We start from the raw sequence: 18,242 nt of genomic DNA, 5'->3' as shown, positions 1-18,242 counted from the left end.
GTAAAACAAGAGCTAAGAAATGCGAGCTCGCGCTCGTAAACAAACAGTGCGATGATCAGCGTACATAACAGGGGTTCGCGCACTACGCATTCGACGAGCGAGCGCAACACAAATTGTCATCCGTGTGGGCTGTGCGGGGTAAATTAATCGGCAGGCATCGCGTAGGCGGCTTCCATGCACAAATAGCCCGCGCGGAGGACGGAAACAGGAAATCGTGACCTACGGCCGATAGGAAAACAGCTCCCAGGGCGCAGAGGCGATGCATGCAGGCCCCGTCATTGGGCAGGAATAATGCGAGGCTTGAGCGACCCCGTTTCGTGCCTGTTCGGAGCTTGCATTGTTTGTGCGAGTCCTGCTGTCGGCGACAGCTGTTCGGGCTATGTGATGATGGAAGGCGCCGCCGGCAACTCTTCGCATCACTCCATTGTCAGACAGTGGCCGTTGCCTCGCTGCCACCTCCGCGTATTACGCTCGCTTTCTTTATTATCATTTGCTTCCGTCTGCTTGATTCGGCGTCATTTGGCGCAGCGCCTTGAGTTCGTGCATTTATTCTGCCAAGGAAGCGTTGCCGTGTGATCCGGTGGGATTCCCCCGCTCGAATATCGTGACACCGCATGGCTAAACCGCTGATAGCAGTCACCTGCACTTGCTTACAAGTGGGTCTGCGCGTTTCGAGAGCCGAAGAAAGCTTCTCTTTATAATACGTATGGGTTCACGCCTGTCTCGGAGAGCTTGGCTGCGGCGTCATCGCCCGCACGGAGACTTCATGCCCGCGCAGGGACAGCCCCTTCAGCGAAGATTTCGCGTGCTGCTCTGGAATGTCTCCCTTCGATGCGCACGCGCTTCAGACGTGCGCGCTGCATTTTCATTCATGTAAACTACGCATTTTTCGTTCCTCGGCACCAAGTCCCGCCGGTGATGCTCTGTCGCTTGCGCAAATAGCGCGTGGCTCTCTGCAACGCATGCTTTCCGCGGCGCTCTGGTGTCGCGCTTCCGCTCATGGAGGGAGTGCAGAGAGCTTTCTCCAGCGAACCGGCTGCCGCTGCTGCTGGCGCCTGCCTTTCTGGGCATGCGAACGCTGATTTTGAACGCCGACCGATGCGGGACAGGCACTGTGTGAAGGCGGCACTGGAAGGGTGCAGTACGACTATCCCTAAATACCCGTCAAGATCAAAGGGGCTTTATATTACGGCAGGCCTGACGGCAGCCGCCGTCATACCTAACTGGAGCGCGGTGAGCGAAAGCTACGGGTCGTCTCAGCGAATGAGTAAAGAGAACCAGAAGAAGGGCGCCTCCCCATTGTCCTTCACTGATCGCCCTCTGGGCGACGCCGGCTGAATGGAACCGTCGCGGTGGGATTAGCAGCGCACAATAGGCGAGCCCTTTTCTCTGAAACACGCGCAACCGGCTCTCGTCGATGATTAGCAGACACGAGCTTTGGCATTCGCTGCACTACGCGGAGGAGTTGATGGGACAGAGTGTATAGACGGCTTTAGTTGGTACCTGCGGGTAATTTAAAAAAAGATAATAAGAAAGGGTATAGGACAGACGTGAACGGCTTCATAGGACGGACGAAGTTAGTCCGTGCGGTGCACCAGAAGCCGGAAAATATGAGTCACCAGAATCTACACTGCACATGAATTATGTCCGCAGCAGTTATACTGTACAGTGTTCTCAAAATTAAAACCATCGATAATATTAATAAATAGGCTATGCTAACTACGCAAACGCTGCTTCCAAAGGTTGTTTATGTTCAATGGCGGACAATTTTCGCGAATGACTCGGAAGTGCATATTCAACAAAAGTTCTTATTTTGCTTTTATTTTAGATTTTGCTATCATGAAGTGCATTTTTCAGAAACTTCAAGACAATCTTAATCCAAAAGAACTACATTTCATTTGACGCTTCTGAAGCGTCTGTGTTTAAAGACGTTCCTCATCAAATTTAACGCTCAATACGCTAACTTCGCATTCAGAGGTGGGATTCTCGATAAGACGAGTACCTAATGTGAAGCCAGGCTTGTTTTTGTCAGCCAGCTGCGGGAGCGCAGATATTGTCAGCTCCGCCAGGCTTTTAGACTGACCTCTTATATGGAATCAGTACGTCACCTCGGAGGGGGGGGGGGGGGGATTCACTTTTGTGTCCGGACTCCCACCTCTGAAGGCGAAGTTAGCATACTGAGAATCAACTTTGATTATCATTATCTCGGAATACAAAAGCTTTTAGAAGTGTCGAATTAAATGTAGTTTTTGTTGTCGTCCTTGTTGAATATGTACTTGTTGATTTTTGTTCACGAAAATTGTGTGTAAGCCATCTTTACAAGCAGCAGCTAACACACCATTTTTATTGATATTACTGATAGTTTAACTTTGAGTGTGCTGTATAGACAACGCACATTACGGAGGCGGATGACTAATGTGCAGTAGCATAAATGGGTTCCAGGAAAGCCCCAGGCGCAGAAAACGGCACTTGCAGGTGGCCGCATTATTATTATTATTATTTTATTTATTTACAATGCTGTTGGCCGTAATGCAGTTACAGAGGGGTATTTAAGGCATCACAAATACAAAACTGGGTGTTACAACAATTATAAGTTGTCAAACATACAAACTGCGAGTTACAACAGTAAATTACATCAACTAAGTATCAGTCATAGGAAACAGACAGAATTTGCACCGTAGTATAACACTCCGGCAATTCATTTCTAAATTAGATCGATAACGTGACATTGATATAAAACAGATAAACTAATAATTTTAACAGTAATATAACACTTTGGCAATCACTTTTTTTCAATTCATGAAAAACACTCGAATTCATCAAACAGACGATATGTGGTACATCTACTAGGTGATAAAAAAAATATATGCAAGAATGGAAGCAAACAAAATTTCAAGTTTGTAATGACGTCATTATGCTTTTTTTTCGAAGGTTTCTGCTGAGGTGCACTGCATAACCGATGATGGCAGCGCGTTCCAGTCTCTTATAGTTCGAGTTAGGGTTGAATATGCATATGCGTCGACATGTAGCTGTGGCGCAACGAATCATGCTGTTTCCTGAGAATTCGCTTTTTTGGGGGAGCTAAGTAATCTGCAATATCGATGTTAAAATGGTGTTTAGAAAGCAAAAATAGGAATTTGTCTTGCCACTAGGCGCCGCTGGGATAGTGGTGGTAGTCGAAGCAGGTTTAACATCTGTTACCGAGTAGGAGGAGGAATACTTGTACAAAATAAACTGTGCAGCCCTTCTTCGTGCCCTTTCGAGTTTGTTTATTGGACCCACATGGAACGGATCCCATATAATGCTTGCGTACTCTAACGCTGGCCTCACATAGGCAAGAAACGCGGTTAGTTTGACAGATTGAGGCGCAAGCTTCAATTTCCTGCGCAGAAACCAAAGTTTCTTTTGGGCAGTGTTCGTGATATTTCTCATATTCGTTTTCCAGCTTAGGTTCTTGGTGATAGTTATCCCTAGGTATTTGAGTGTATCAAGTGTAGCGAGTATTTGGGAGTTCACAAAGTATTTGTGATCTAGGGCATTTTTTATTTTGTTGGATACCCTGAAAACCACTGTCTTTTGTTCATTCATCTTCATTTTCCAGTTTTCACGCCATATTTCAATGGCAGCAAGAGACTCAGCGATTTTTGATCATTGACGTCATTAATTTCCCGGTATAGCAGACAATCACCTGCGTACAAACAAGCGTACGGTGATGTCTTCACTAATAACGGAACTGATATCATTAATGTATGCCGAAAATAAAACAGGACCTAAAACAGACCCCTGCGGTACGCCTGAGCTCACAGGTAGGGTGGTCGATTTTATGCCATTCACTTCCACATACTGCGGTTCTACCGGACAGATATGTGTTGATCCATTCTACAGAATTCCAGATAACTCCCATTTGTGCCAATTTACTGATTAATAGAGAGTGAACGACTCTGTCAAAAGGCTTTAGAGAAGTCTAAACAAATCGCGTCAACTCGTCTTTTTTTTTTTATTATTCAAAGCGCTAGAAAATTCGTTGATGGTTTCCATTAACTGCGTGGTGGTGGAAAGGCGTTGCCTAAACCCGTGTTGATTTCGAAAAAAAGGTTTAATAATATTACAAATGAGTGGGGTGTGTGCACACAAAAGGTAGGTGTGCGTAATTATATATGTATGTATTTTTTTTAAGTAACCAAGCTTCTCATTTTTTCGCACGCGACAGCAACAATAACAATGAAACATCGATCGCGCATGGCGAATTCTGTGCTGTGAACAGAACTAGCCTGTATACAGTACGTGTGCCAGCGCACACTCACTTTTGCTCGCGTCTTCAGCAACATTCCTTTCTGTCGGAAGCGCGTGCCTCGCATGAATGCGACGCAGTTAATGCCCCAACCACTGGCACGCGCCGAAAGCTTCGGCGCGCGCTGGCAAGCGAACGCGTCGCTTCGCTTCGGCTGGAGGGAAAGGGCGCGCAACCACTGGAGACAAGCTCCGTCGCGCGCCGAAGCTCGCTCCTCGGCTCCGGCGCATTGTTGCTGGACTATTCCGTCTTCATCCGTCAAAGTCCGGCCTAAAACAGCCTGCTGTAAACTAAGCTTGAAACAATAAGTTAGTGATCTGTATGTGCTTTTAGATATAAAAAACGTTTGAATAATGAATGTACACCTGCCGCAACAGTTTGTTTTTATTTTTGAAGTAACAATAGTGTACAAAATATCGACATCAGCGCTCGCGCGTCGTCTGTCTGCAAGATCGCTTTGCAAACACCTGCACGACGATGCCATACACCAAAAACTGTTGTACCATTTCATTCTTTGGTAGCTTATTGCACAGCCAACTATGTAAGAATTAGGCGTGCAATGTATAACTGAAAAAATCTGTGTTGGAAATATTGCCACGTAGCAGTGACGGCAAATAAATAGTGCCGGCTCAATCGCAACGATAGCGGCGAGCAATGTCGGCAATCGTAGAAAATCTCATCTGCGGGTCAAGCGCGTCGGTTTGCATACGTCTGTCGTCGAAAGTTACAGCCTATTCGCTGGTGCCCGCGCGCCTTCCAGAAACTACAACACAATTCGTGTCGCGTATGCAACCAGATTAGCAAGGTTCGTCGATAACATTCGCGAAACTTCCGATACGTTCAGGCGCATCCTGCACCGAGCGATAACGTTTAGCAATTTTTAGCCGGTGAAATACGGCAACGGGATACAGATAAAGCATCCGTGTCAATATAATTATGTTTGTTGGTGCATGAGAGAAACGTGAAAAAGTGGGTTCTGAGAAAATCAGCACAACAGAATTGAAACACCTGTAGCACTCACAAAAAAAAAAAAAAACAAAAAAACTAGAATAGCTAAAATGTATGTAATTCGTATCTTGTCTCCCCCCAATTCTTGATTCTGCCAAATTTAGCCCATGGAGCACCTCTATTATTCTAGGTTGTTTTGATGCATCAACACCCCATCCAGAGGCCTTCACACTGAGTGTATTGCTACAAAACATTTTCACAGTGTAAGGGCCATGTTCTATTGTAACTGGTTTCCACATATCAAGTTTGCCTTTCTTTACATTAATGAAATGACATACCATCAGATAATACAAGCTTGAGAATTAGAGGGTTTTAATAGGAGTCTTTCGTTGCCCTTTGCCAAGTCGTACTATTGAAGCACTTATTCGAATGTATGGGAGCAGCTCATTTGCATAGTATAAGAAATATATAAACAGGTTATTTTCACAATTTATACACTTCGTCACCACAAAAAGAAAAATTGCAGTTTATTGTTTTCAGCCTGCTATGATGTTTTGACTGAGAAAGATATATTCAATTTTTTCTGCGAGGCACGGAATAATTGCTGTGGCATATTATTTTATTGCACAACACTGCATACAGTAGCCAGCCATTATTAAAACTCAGAAGAAATCAATAGCACAATGCATATGATCAGGCACATAGCATATTATTGCACTTTCTTAATTCATGCCAGAACGACGACCACAGGCGTCCTTCTCCAACAAGGTCAGCATCCATCGTGCCTCCTTACCATCGGGCTTCACACCCTCAGCACGTTCAACCTCAGCTTTGTGGTGTTTAAAGCAACCTCAAGTGCGTCTTACGGTTCCAGGGATAAGAAAGAAGACCGTCCTGCCTACCTTGGCCTTGAAGCAAGCAGCTCTGGATTGTTTGCACGCTTTCTACTTTGAGCGAGTCCACATATATACGGATGGTTCTTCCACTCAGACCAGCTCCACCAGCGCAGTGGTTATACCATCATGATCACTAAGCATCCAATACAAGATTTCTCACTTGACAACATCGACCGGTTCGGTGCTTGTTGCCCTCCGAGGTGCCGTTGATTATATTAATAACCAACCAGCTAATCGGTGGGCAATATTCTGCGAATCAAAGGCGGCCTTACAATGTCTTCTGTCATCTCTTCGTCGCGAGTAATGTGAACAACTCGTGTCGGAGATACGAGAAATGCACCATCACGTGATCAAGAAAGGACACGACGTCGTGTTTCAGTGGCTGCCTGGTCATTGCGGTATCTCCAGCAATGACCTCGCTGACGAAGCTGCTAGGAAAGCCCACGAAGGAGCAACCCTTGTTTCTATACCTTTATCACAGACCGACGCAGCCCAACACTTAGGCAAGCTAGCGCACTCTTTTGACATTGGAAAAGTGGCACACACGTGAATTCACTCAACATCGATTGCATTCCCTCGATCCCTCTATGCAACTGCGGCTGTTACCAGGTCTTCTGCGAAAAGAGGAAACAGTGCTGTGCCGCTTACGTTCGGGCGTCGCATTCACCAGTGCATATGCATTTTCGATTGGAATGGCTGATAGCGCCGAGTGCAATGCCTGCGGTGTCGAGGAAACCATAGAACACCTAATGTGCTACTGCCCATCTTTTGAAGATGAAAGGCGAGACCTCTGCAGAGCTCTCAATCAGCAGATGGAAAGCCGTTCACCTTGAACAAGATCTTGGGAACATGGCCTCGCATATCGCAGCTACAAAAGGCCACAAAAGCGCTGCTGCGATGTTTGAAAGATACCGGATTGAGTCATACTCTAGTAGTTGGAGGCACACAGCAGAATTTCAGAAACACAACAGGTGAGTGGAAATCATGCAATATACGGCATGCAATTCCAAGTGCGTGAAGGGCATATTGTGTAATTATCTATGTGAAGAGAAGCTTAGCATTTTGTCGAAGTACACACCAAGATCTTTCATTTCATCGACCCTAAGGAGTGGAGCATCATGTAGGGTGTATCAAAATTTCACATGGTGCGTTTTGTGCATATAACTTAATGCCATAGTGTTGGAAGCATCTAAGAGTCCTGCTGTGCCTAATTGTGTAGACAGCGTCTCAAAGGGTTAAGCTCTGTGGAGGAAATACCATCAACACCACAAGAAAGGGAAAGTTTAAGGCACTTCATATACTTGGAAATGAGGTTTTCATTGACTGTTAGCATACACTGCGCCAGACTGAGAAGGAAGGTTACTTGAAGCATATTTCACACCATATAGCAAACAGAAATGTTCTGCAAAGGCATCAGCAGTGTTCGAGACAACACCACTATTTTGATGAAGAAGACGTACATCTTTGGCACTCCTTTTAGAAGAGAGTGCCCACAAAGCTCCAGAAATATTTTGAATTATGTGTCACACTGGCTTCAACACAATGTGGTCAAAGTGATGATTCTAATAATAATAATAATCTTAGTGGTAACTTGGCACACTAGACTAAAAAGAAGGCTGATGCCTGTATGCTAGAGCATCTGATAACCAGCCATCTAAAGCAGGAATTTGCAGGATGCAGAAGACACTTCCTTCCCCTCCACGTGCACACACACTTGCTCAATAACACAGCACGGCACACACGCACACATTCGACAGGTGCACAACAGACAGGAGTGCCAATGAAGTCTGGTTTCAAGGAAGGAGAATCCAAATCGCCAGGGGGGTGGAGAGAAAGCTCTGCATGCCAGATATAATCATGGAGCTGTGGTGTCGGGCCATAGAGGCATGATGAGGGCTCAGGCTGTGCTGACCACTTGTTCAGACGAACTGAAGAAAGATTAGTGCTGTCCAGAGAGACGTCAAAAACCCTGCAGGATAGACTAGTGCAATGTTGCGTTGGTATTGCAGGGTGTGCTACTTGAGGGGTTTGAGGCAACCCTCGAAGGCTGGCATGAGCTTGTGTCAACCGAAAAGACGGGAGTAAAGGGTGCGTATTGTCCGGCGCTGAACAAGCTTAAGTTTGTTAGCGTCACGAGTTTGGTACGGGAACTATACTGATGAGCAGTACTCAAGTCGTGACAGAATGATAGAAGTGTACAGTGCTCGGAAAACCTTAGGTCATCAGGGAAGGGAGACACGGGACACAAACCCAAGAAAGGGCCGGTGCTTACATACAGTGCTGGTGACATATGCGGAAAAGTTGAGAGAACAGCTAAATGCTACACCCAGAATGGGAAGGGCCCGAACAGTCTTTATAGAAGTGCCTCCAAGGAAGAAGGTTGGACGTGCAGCAGTTTCGTTGTGGCTGATACGCATGGCAGCACTTTTTACGGTACTACTACAAAGTTTGATATTGTAGGCCCAGTCGTTCACCTTTACGGAATGTATTTATTGTAAGCACATATGCTGTGCGTCGGCATGTTGTTGTGGAAGCGTTAACTTGTTAATCAAACACATTCTGCGCAGATGCATTAGTAACTTGGTTTTGAGTAGATCTTTGTCCTGACTACAATTTATAGTATCGCAGCAAGAAACATTTTAGTAGAGGCTGAAGGGATTCCAGCAGTTTAAGCATACTGACTGCACAAAACACTGATGACACCTTTTCACCTTCCCCACAATGCACTCACACCATCTACACTTTCCATAAGCAAAAAGTGAGATAAAAAATCAATTACGGTTTCATTGACTCAGTACTTGCTGCTTCTGAAGCGGGCATCGAAGCAATCGTGGTATACGCTGCTACATGCATAGGTCTTGCATGATGCAGGTCCTGCTATGCACTGCACACAGGGCACACGTTGCAAACAGATAATTTATTTTTGCAGTGCTCAACTATAACGACACACTGACTCAAACATGACTGCGTTGTCACGTATGCTTCAGTGCGTCAGTGTTCTTGATTGCTACACGAGCGATTTATGCCCAACTAGCCCAAGAGACGGACGCACTAGAAAAAAGTGAGTGAATGAGTACAGTGAACTTGTACTGAACTGGATTCACATGCCGAATAGAAGAGCGCAGTGTCAGCTGAAACAGGCGGCACGGCTGATTATGTAAGTACTTCCAATAGTTCGGCTACTAGCGTATTTCGCTTTCGGAAGTTATCTTTACCACTGGAAACAGCGCAGAGCTTGCCCGTTAAACTTGAGTCAACCGACACCACACGAAACACGCCGCGGTTGACCAACCCAACTTCCACACGGTTCATTCACCACATCACAGGTCACACGAAGTCAAGAGTGCCATATTTTAAATCACTGCAGCACCAAACGGACCTGAAAATTCATTTCCTTCGACAGAGTTTCTCAGGTGAGTTCGTTCACTCGCCAGTTACGAACTCGATGGACGCGCTAGGCCTACGCGTAACGTAAACAACATCGGCGATAGGCGAGTGTTGATTATCCAGACTTCGGAGCTCGTAAACGTGTTTCCATTCGTTTTGAGCCCAACAAAATGCACATACAACAAGCACAGACGTTGCGGCAATCGTGATTCGGTTGGCTGTTTTAGCAGACGATCGTACCGAGCCCGGCGGAACCCAGTGGGCAGGTTGGATTAGTCGGCGTCGTTCGAAGTCGCTTCGGATCCACGTCGCACTGCCACAACCCACGGTCGTCGGTCGGTCGGTCGTGTCGTTGTCGGCCCACTATTACAACACTGTCTTTCAGGAACAGTGTCGCGCGCGTCGTGCGTCCAAAAAACTCGGACGATCGTTGGTGCCGGCGTCTTCGCACGGTCGGCCATCAGGCCTAGCAGCCAGAGGCTCCGCAGCCTCCGATTGGTTGACGCCTGCGAGGCGTCGCAGCCTCCCATTGGTGCACGCCGGCGCAGCTTCGCCGCGCGCCGGCAAACTTCTAGCATCGGCAGTAGACATAATCGCTACGCGACGTTCCGCTTCAGCGAGTTCCCGACCGACGCTTTGACGCATTTGACCCTTGGGCGCGCGCCGAAGCTTTCCAGCGCGTGCCAGTGGTTGGGGCCATGGGATACGCCGCCGCTTTTAGCTGCGCAGCTCAGCGCAAACGGAGCTTTCCCTGCTCTGGACGTGCTCGATGCGTTGCTTCTCTGAGATGGGACTTTCAGCCCGAGGGTTTTCTTCGCACCCCAGGAGCTGCTCCCCAGGAGTTATTCCCCTTTCCCCACCCCCAGTGTAGGGTAGCAAACCGGATACTCTTCTGGTTGACCTCCCTGCCTTTCCTGTCCTTGCTTTCTCTCTCTCTCTCTCTCTCTCTCTCCAGGAGCTGCGAAAACGACTGCACCTCTTCGTGGTCTGCGCGTGCAACCTTGAACACGGGCGCAATTGTGCTCTCTCATAGCGCCGGGAAGAGACTCGGATTTATTGCAGCGATAGCTGTTGTGGGATCGCTCTCCTAGTTGTATTGCTGCCCGCTGATGACCGTCGCAGGAATCCATAAGTGTTTTGCGTGAACTTAATAAATAAATAAATGAATAAATAAATAAATAAATAAATAGCAATCTGCAGCGCACCGCGATCGGAGGATTCGAACTTTGTACCCACAGATTTGTAGTTGAAGATTATACCTCTCAATAACTTTATTTCGTTCTCTCTGTTATTTATTCCAGCCAGTGTAACATCGTATGCGAGCAGTACACGGGCAGAGGGCTCAGCACTTCATCTACATCAACACTTTAATGGCTTTAGAAGAACCCGGAGAAGCACGATGTGTATTACTACAAATAGGTAATGAAAGCAAGCATATTTACCACTAAAATGGAGGCAACGACAGACAAATAATCAAGAATATAGGTTCCTGTCCCGTTCCGTCTTGCGATGTACATGAAAGGATGTAGACCAATGTTCTGTAATTTGTAAAGACGTGATATTATTTTCGGACGCACTGTAAAGGACTTTCACCAATAGTCCATGCATACCGTTCGATATTTAATTGCACCCGATGGATATGGCATACCCTTTTTCCTGGTTGGATTACACAGTTTACGGATGGCACGTATGCTGGACCGCAATACTGAGCCCATTGTTTCTTCGAAAGTACACTTTTGTCGAATAAGTGTTCTTCTGATGGACATCTCTCAGCCACATGCCAAAGCAGAAAAGAATACTGCGCCTGAAGAGCGCGGTTGCGCCGCCAGCTGCTGTGATTCGCTGACCCCGCACTGAAAGCTTATCCGTCAACCAGCACAGAGGTGAAATCATGCAAACGAAACCAGCCATATAAGAAGCCGGGAAAAGCGGAAAGGGCTTACGAAACCGAATGTATGATGGGCGTACGCGCAAACAATCCAGTGTGTTGTCTTAAAGATACGGTGGAATGGCGCCACCCATAAGAAAAGCGCTCTTCCGCAACTACATTCCGCGACTTTTGTCGCTACTTTCAGACTACAGTGGTTAAAATACGTACAGAGCCGCTTATCATGCACGCATACTTTCCAGTCATCACTTGCGCGAACTAGGAACCTGCACAAACAAGAGGGAGGAGTACGTGCCCCGCCGGCGATCAGTGCCGATGCGGCACATGGCTCGCTGTTCTAGCGAAAGGAGCGTTTAGAAACGGATCTATAGGCGTTAAATACGCTATGGGACAAGAGTATAATGTACGTAAAGCACACAAGAAGCGGTCTTCAAGACGCTCTGATCAACAAAAGTAATGCGGCAAAGTCCCGAACAATTTTGAGACAGTGGTTAATGCGGCAACTAAAAAAGCAAATTGGCAAGCTTCAGCTTTGGAGCGAAGACGCCGCCAATGACGCCATCGCCACCTATACGACGTATTTAACGCCTAGGCAATGTTGTTCCTTGTCCCCGCCCTTGTGCCCTTTGTACTTGAAGCCGCTTTGTACTGGAATTCTACAAGATCGTACGTTTCTCGGTTTCGCACTGCAACCCAGTGAGGCTCGTGTACTGGCCTATATATATGCGGACGACGTCGCCTTTTTCTGTGCTGACAAGAAAAGTGTAGAGATTGCCCTAGCCATAACGCATCATTCTTGTACAGTTTCTGGCGGGGCTGTTCGAAAAAAGCGCAGGATTTTTGGTTTGGACTATAGTGTATGACGCCAAATCACTTTGCAGGTATTCCGTGGAAGCAGGACTTCAACTTGTTCTTAGCTGTGCCCCTCTCTCAATACCCTAACGTAACCCTCACTGGTCAGCGGAAGTTGCAGAAGTACAGCGTCAGGTTAACACTTGGCAGGGGTGGCAGTTGTCCATATTTAGCCGAGCTGAAGCTTGCAATGTGTTTGTTCCTAGCAGCTCGACTTGTGTCCTGCCATTGCTACAGTGCTTACGATTTGCAAGCGTATCTGCTACTTTTTGCCTTGGTCTCACGTGTCGAAGTCATGCGGCATGCTAACCTTTTTCTTCATCTTTGTTCACCTGTATTTTAGGCAACTTTTCTCCCGACTATTCATTTTTCGTGATGGTAATAGTTCCATTTTAAGAGTACAGCTTCGCTTATGCATTTACTTACTGAAATAGTTTCATGATCTGTTAGAGATGTACCGTTGGTTCCTTGGGGCTTCTTGAAGGAGGTTGCTGAAAGTGTTTAAAGGCTCGCTTAAAATATGGCTCATGTTTGCGCTGCCTCCCGTAAAGAAATTTCTTCTGCACTTGTATGTTCACACAGCGTTCCCTGTTACCCTTTATCGTGCACCTTACTTAGAGAGGTGTGCTTATTCAAACGTGTCCCGTCGAATGATCATTCCTCCAGGTGTGAAAACCTTTTTCTTTGAATTTCATTCGGCAACCTTTCCTGTCAAAACTTGGTTGGAGAAAAGGGGCCGTTTCGTGCCGCGGTCGACAAACTATCATTTGTGTCCGCATGCTAAAACGATTGATCACTGTTTTGTGGATTGTATGGATGCCGTGTTCTTCTGGGATATTCTCCAAATAACACTAAAAAAAAAAGACGCTTTAGATGTCACGCCGTGCACAATTTGTTTCCTTCCTTTCGAAAATTCCCGTGACCCGTCGTACGACATGTTCATGTGACTTGGCCTGCATAGCATTTTGTGCTGCAGAATATGCGACAGACATGCTGAATCACCGCGAAGCGCTGGGTTGTTCTTTCGGGAATCGATTATTTACGTTCGTAGGATGCAGGCCGCTCAAGAATCACCGCTGGACTGGATCTCTTCATTGGGCGCTTGCATTTGCTTGCTCGATTTTCAAGTTTATGCTTTTGGCGTCACCTTCAATTTCTGTAGTACTGTGCTTTTTATAGGATATTTTACTCCCATGTAATAGGGTGGAGAAAAAAAAAATCTGTGCTGGCGTCGAAGTAACGTACCTGTCTCCCAAGCTGCGGTCATTTTTTTCGTCAGCTGTCTTTATCAATAATTAATTTTATTTTCATGGCAGTGACTTTAACGAGGCGGAAACATTTTCGCCAGTTGATTTGACAATGGCAAATGGCAGAAACCAACGCGTCCTCACGGCTGCTCGGCAGCCAGATCTAATGCACATTTGGGTGAAACGTAAAAGTACGTTTATTCCGCCGTTTTTACATGTGCTCTGTAGCGCATGTATAGTATACGGCGCAATTAGTTAAGCGCGTTACCACGGTCCGATGCGTGTGGCCGTCGGTCATATAGCAGTGATGACGCACTGCCGTCTTGCCTGGTGAAGGTGAAAAAGGCTTTTCGCCACGTCAGGCGAACTGTCGCGGATAAGAGAAGGTAAAAAAAAAAAAAAACAGGAAGAAGGAAAAAACAAAATATTTCGGGAATTGGTAGGCAGCCCGTGCAGGTATAGCTGTATATATACAGGGTGTTTCAGCGAACACCTTCAAAAATTTTTATAGGTTGCCTGTGGCAGATAGCTCAATTCTAGTTTATGAGCCGGTCTACTCGAAGCGGTAGACACTACTTGCAAAAAAAAAGAAAAAAAAATTATGCAAAATCTAAGAATTAATAAAAATGCACTGATTGAGTTTTTAACTAATTACATATTATGACCCGTATTGCAATTTACTAATTCTAGCAGCGGACTTCGCAAGGCGGATCCACTTGGAACGAATTCTCAGGACGACACCAGTTTCGAGATATAAATTACCGAACTTTGCGGAGAAATGCATTGGCGTTCCAGTTACTTGCGTGCTTCACTGCATGAAACGACGTTTTGTTAACAAATTAACTGGAACACCTGTGCATTTCTCCGCAAAGTTCGGGAATTTATATCTCGAAACTGGTGTCATCTTGAAAATTCGTTCCAAGTGGATCCGCCTTGCGAACTCCACGGCTAGAATTTGTAAATTGTAATAAGGGTCGTAATGCAATTAGCTAGAAACTTAATTAGTGAATTATTGTTATTTTACCGATTTTGCATTTCAATTTTTGTACAAGTAGTGTCCGCCGCTTTGAGTAGACCGGCTCATAAACCAGAATTGAGTTAACTGCCACAGTCAACCTTTAAAAAGTTTTGAAAGTGTTCGCTGAAACAGCCTGTATATAGAGCTGTATATATACCTGTTCAACGTGCTTATGCCCGACGTATCGTAACGCGTAACATGCAAAAACCAACGAGGATCGTCGGACGTACTACATACAAACACTACCAGATCCGGCTAACTTACCTGTAAAGAAAGGTGTAGGGAGACATCGGACGTACCTTTAGCCATAGCTTTCTAAGAAAAAGCCGTCTCTTTCATCATCGGGGAGACCACGTTCGCAAACGAACACGATTTGGATTACTTCTTCGTTTGTATTGCTATCCCCGACCAGTCATGGCTTGTACCGCTCGCAAGTTTAGCGTCTGCCTGCGCTTTTTCTCCTTTGATATCCCAACTGTAGACATCTTCACTCGCTGTAACGCTGATTCTTTGCATACGGAATTCGAGTGGTGCGTTTTACCGGTCGGGTTGCTCACTTTCTGTATGCACAGAGAGAGCCTCACTGGCTTGGCGTCTGCATGGCATGCATGCCGCACACATTGAATGTTCCTCTTTTTTTTTTAATACTTCCGCACTGTTAGCCACGCGCGGTAATTGCGAGAAACTTTTATTTTGTGGTTCGCTCCATAAAGACGTTCTTATTCGTCACAACTTCGTGCCCATGTGTTCCGCGTTAACTCTTCTTTGTGGAGAGGCTGGGATGACGGGCACTTTGGTTACTCAATTTCAGGGTAATCTACCGCGGAAATGAAAAAGGAGATAAAGACCTGCATGTGCGCTGCGGCCAACACTACTTCATCGCGTGTTGTCTTTGATTTTGCTCAAGGTTTCACTATTTACGATTTGGTCGTTTTTTATTTTACTTGTTTACACTTACTTATTTTGTTGTTTTCCATTCCAAGCAGAGAGGACGGCATCGCGATGCATCTCGCCGTCTTCGTACAGGGAACGTTGCTCGATTTACTGACGCGCTTACGAAGCGTCCTGGGGCGAGAAGCGGGCGTAGAGCAAAAGACGAGTGCGGCTGCATGTGCTACGCGTTCGTGATTAGTGCTGCCGTCTGGACCAACGGGCGGAGCACTTGAAATGCCCGCAGACGACGCTTACGCGGTGGTGCTTACTGCCGCCGTTGCCTGCCGGCATATCTTCTTGCGGGCCTCTCGAGAAAGAGGTGCCTCTTCAGAGTCTGGAAAGTGCTTATCGCCGTTTATGGGAACACTTACACGAGAAACAAGATAGCGCCCGATGATTATCCGGCGTTGTGCACGTTCGTGGCGTCACTGCAGGAACTCGTATCAGGAATGTGAGGTGCACCCACTCGACGTCGAGAGCGTGTGGTTTGCTGACTCGTTATTTACGTCATTCTTTTTTTAATGCCGGCTTCCCGTATTTTCTCAGAAGGGACGTCTCTTTACGCTGGCGTGCTCGCAGCTGCCGAGTCTCCCGTTGCGAACAGATGCTGGGACATCACACGCTCAGCTCTGCATTCGGAAGAACAGCCGCACAGTCACTGCTCGTGCGCCGACATTGCAGTGCGATTTCAGAATTTTCGCGCCACTCCTGTCAAACTCTCGAAAAAGATTAATCGAACAAGTCTAATGGATTAAGTCGAATAAATGAAAGGTCAACATCGGCAAACGTTAATGGTTTTGCGGGATACGTTTAATTGATTGATCGTTCATCGATATTACCACCCTGTACGATCTCAATGCTTGTTGAATTGACCCTGCGCCTACCTAAACCGGATAAAAAAACGACCATTCTAATTTTTACGCACTGCTAGTGCGGGCCATCAGCTGGCGCTGACATTTTTGGCTCTATATACACGTGGTCACTACGACATTTGAGCAAACTCCAGAGCACCGCCAAAAGAGCTCCGTGGTCTCAGCGTATAGGACCTTCTCGGACTGCGCTTAAATGTTGAATTAGTTTCGAGCGGGTGAAGTGTGGCGGAAGCGCAACGACAGTCGTGGCGCCACAGGCACACAAGCTTTGGGCTGTAGGAAAGTACGGCTTAAAGGGACTGACAACTGGCGAGAATGTGAACAGCCACACTTGTCGTCTGCCTTCCACTAATCTCGGCGTATAATCGCTATCGCGCTCACCTATCACCGTTTTCAGCATGCTTCCAGCGAACGACTATATGCTCTCTGCAGATCGGAAAATTCTTATAAAAAATGTTCCACGGCGTTTCCCGCGTTACTGCACTTCACAGTTAGACACTCTGGCCGGTAGGCTTTCCATTGCAAAAAAGAAATGGGTACTATGAAAATTGGTTCAGTCCCTTTAAAAGGGATGACGCCTGCATTGTGCACCGTTTTGTACGATCGATCCCAGTTTACACTGCGTGAACGTTTGCGACCACGGGTTCCTATCCGAGCTCTTCTGGGGGACATACGCGGCCCATCCGGCGGTGGCCTCAATGAGCATTTACGGCGTCTCGGAGCGGTCTCGCGCCTCGTTGCTTTCCCCAGCGTGTTTGGAAATCGTAAAAATGCCACTGATTTCAGCGACGATTGGGGTGGCACGACGTGCTGACGCTCATCGGTTCACGTCACAAGGCACTTGGTTGGCCCCCGAACGCACACGTTTATTGCGACGATAGCAATTGTACGGACACTCGAGGCGCTGCCGCCGTCGTGCTGTCACGGCGCATGTGCGGCCCGTGCGTAAAGGGTCGCCCACAGTAGGGAACTCTCACGGCGAACCTCGCTCGTCAGGTGCGCGATGTTCGCTGACGCCGATAGTTCGCTCCATGTGTACTCCACAGAGACGCGCAGTGCGTGTGGCTGCAAAACGAGCATTGTGCGCAAAAACACTAGCGTTCCTTCCGAGCAGCACAGCTCATCGAGGTGCAGTCAGTGGCCGGAGCAGAACTGCCAGCTGCGAACGCCGACGGTGTTCCTTCGGTCTCTCCTTATGCAGCGACTGCTGCAACGCCGCTGGTGGCGCTCCTCAACACGCTATAGAGAAACACATTCAACCAGAGCGGACACTCCCCTAGAGCCTGCATCACCAAGCAGATAGGATTAACACCTGAACGACGCTTTCGGTTTCGAGCGTGTTTTTTTATGCTTCTACTGCTGAACCGCGCGCTCTTTGTTCGGATTCGTTTTATTATTTAGTTAAAATGACTACGAACGACCTTTACAAGCCTCTATGGAATCTGTAGTATAGTAAAGTAGACGCAAGACGCCTCGTGAAATGAGGAAATGTTTATTTTGCTCTATTTGCTCGATAAATGCTCGTTCCAGACTTATCGTGCATTCATCCAACGTTGTGGCACCAGGCAAGCAGCAGTACCCGTACGAAGCTTCACCGGACGGCATCAGCTGAAGAAACGTAAATTACAAGCATGTGTCATTTTGGTGTTTAGACCATATTGGAATACTGCGTGTAGAGGAGAAACGTGCTAAAGTGGTCAATTGGCGGCATTACAAACAAAAGTAATTTGCTTTTACTTACATGGCGCAGAATATACATGACTCACCCCAAACAATGGGATAAAATATGAAGAAAACTTCTGGTTTCCAAGCATTCCCCCATTGCCGGGCATTATTTCGTGCACTATAAGAGCCCAAATACACGGGCGACTGCGCGTTTCCAAAACAACTTGGCCTCAGCCGACGCGATG

At 46.8% G+C, this 18,242-nt stretch overlaps 1 protein-coding gene and 1 long non-coding RNA gene across 4 annotated transcripts in view; one reads left to right on the top strand and one right to left on the bottom strand.

The window, feature by feature from the left end:
* LOC129380425 (uncharacterized) overlaps nt 1-312 on the bottom strand; it is a 125,531-nt gene extending 125,219 nt beyond the window's left edge. For all 3 annotated transcript variants that reach the window (XR_011892447.1, XR_011892446.1, XR_008608435.1), the window contains exon 1: nt 224-312. This is a non-coding gene — a long non-coding RNA (uncharacterized lncRNA). The remainder of the gene's footprint in view (nt 1-223) is intronic.
* Nucleotides 1-18,242, top strand: part of Ae2 (anion exchange protein Ae2) — a 356,548-nt gene that overhangs the window by 181,552 nt on the left and 156,754 nt on the right. The window lies entirely within an intron of this gene.

Source organism: Dermacentor andersoni, chromosome 1 (assembly GCF_023375885.2).
Source record: "Dermacentor andersoni chromosome 1, qqDerAnde1_hic_scaffold, whole genome shotgun sequence".
Classification (NCBI taxonomy): Eukaryota; Metazoa; Arthropoda; class Arachnida; order Ixodida; family Ixodidae; genus Dermacentor; species Dermacentor andersoni.
Note: the sequence above shows the minus strand (reverse complement) of the source record. Positions and strands in the feature narration are given on the sequence as shown.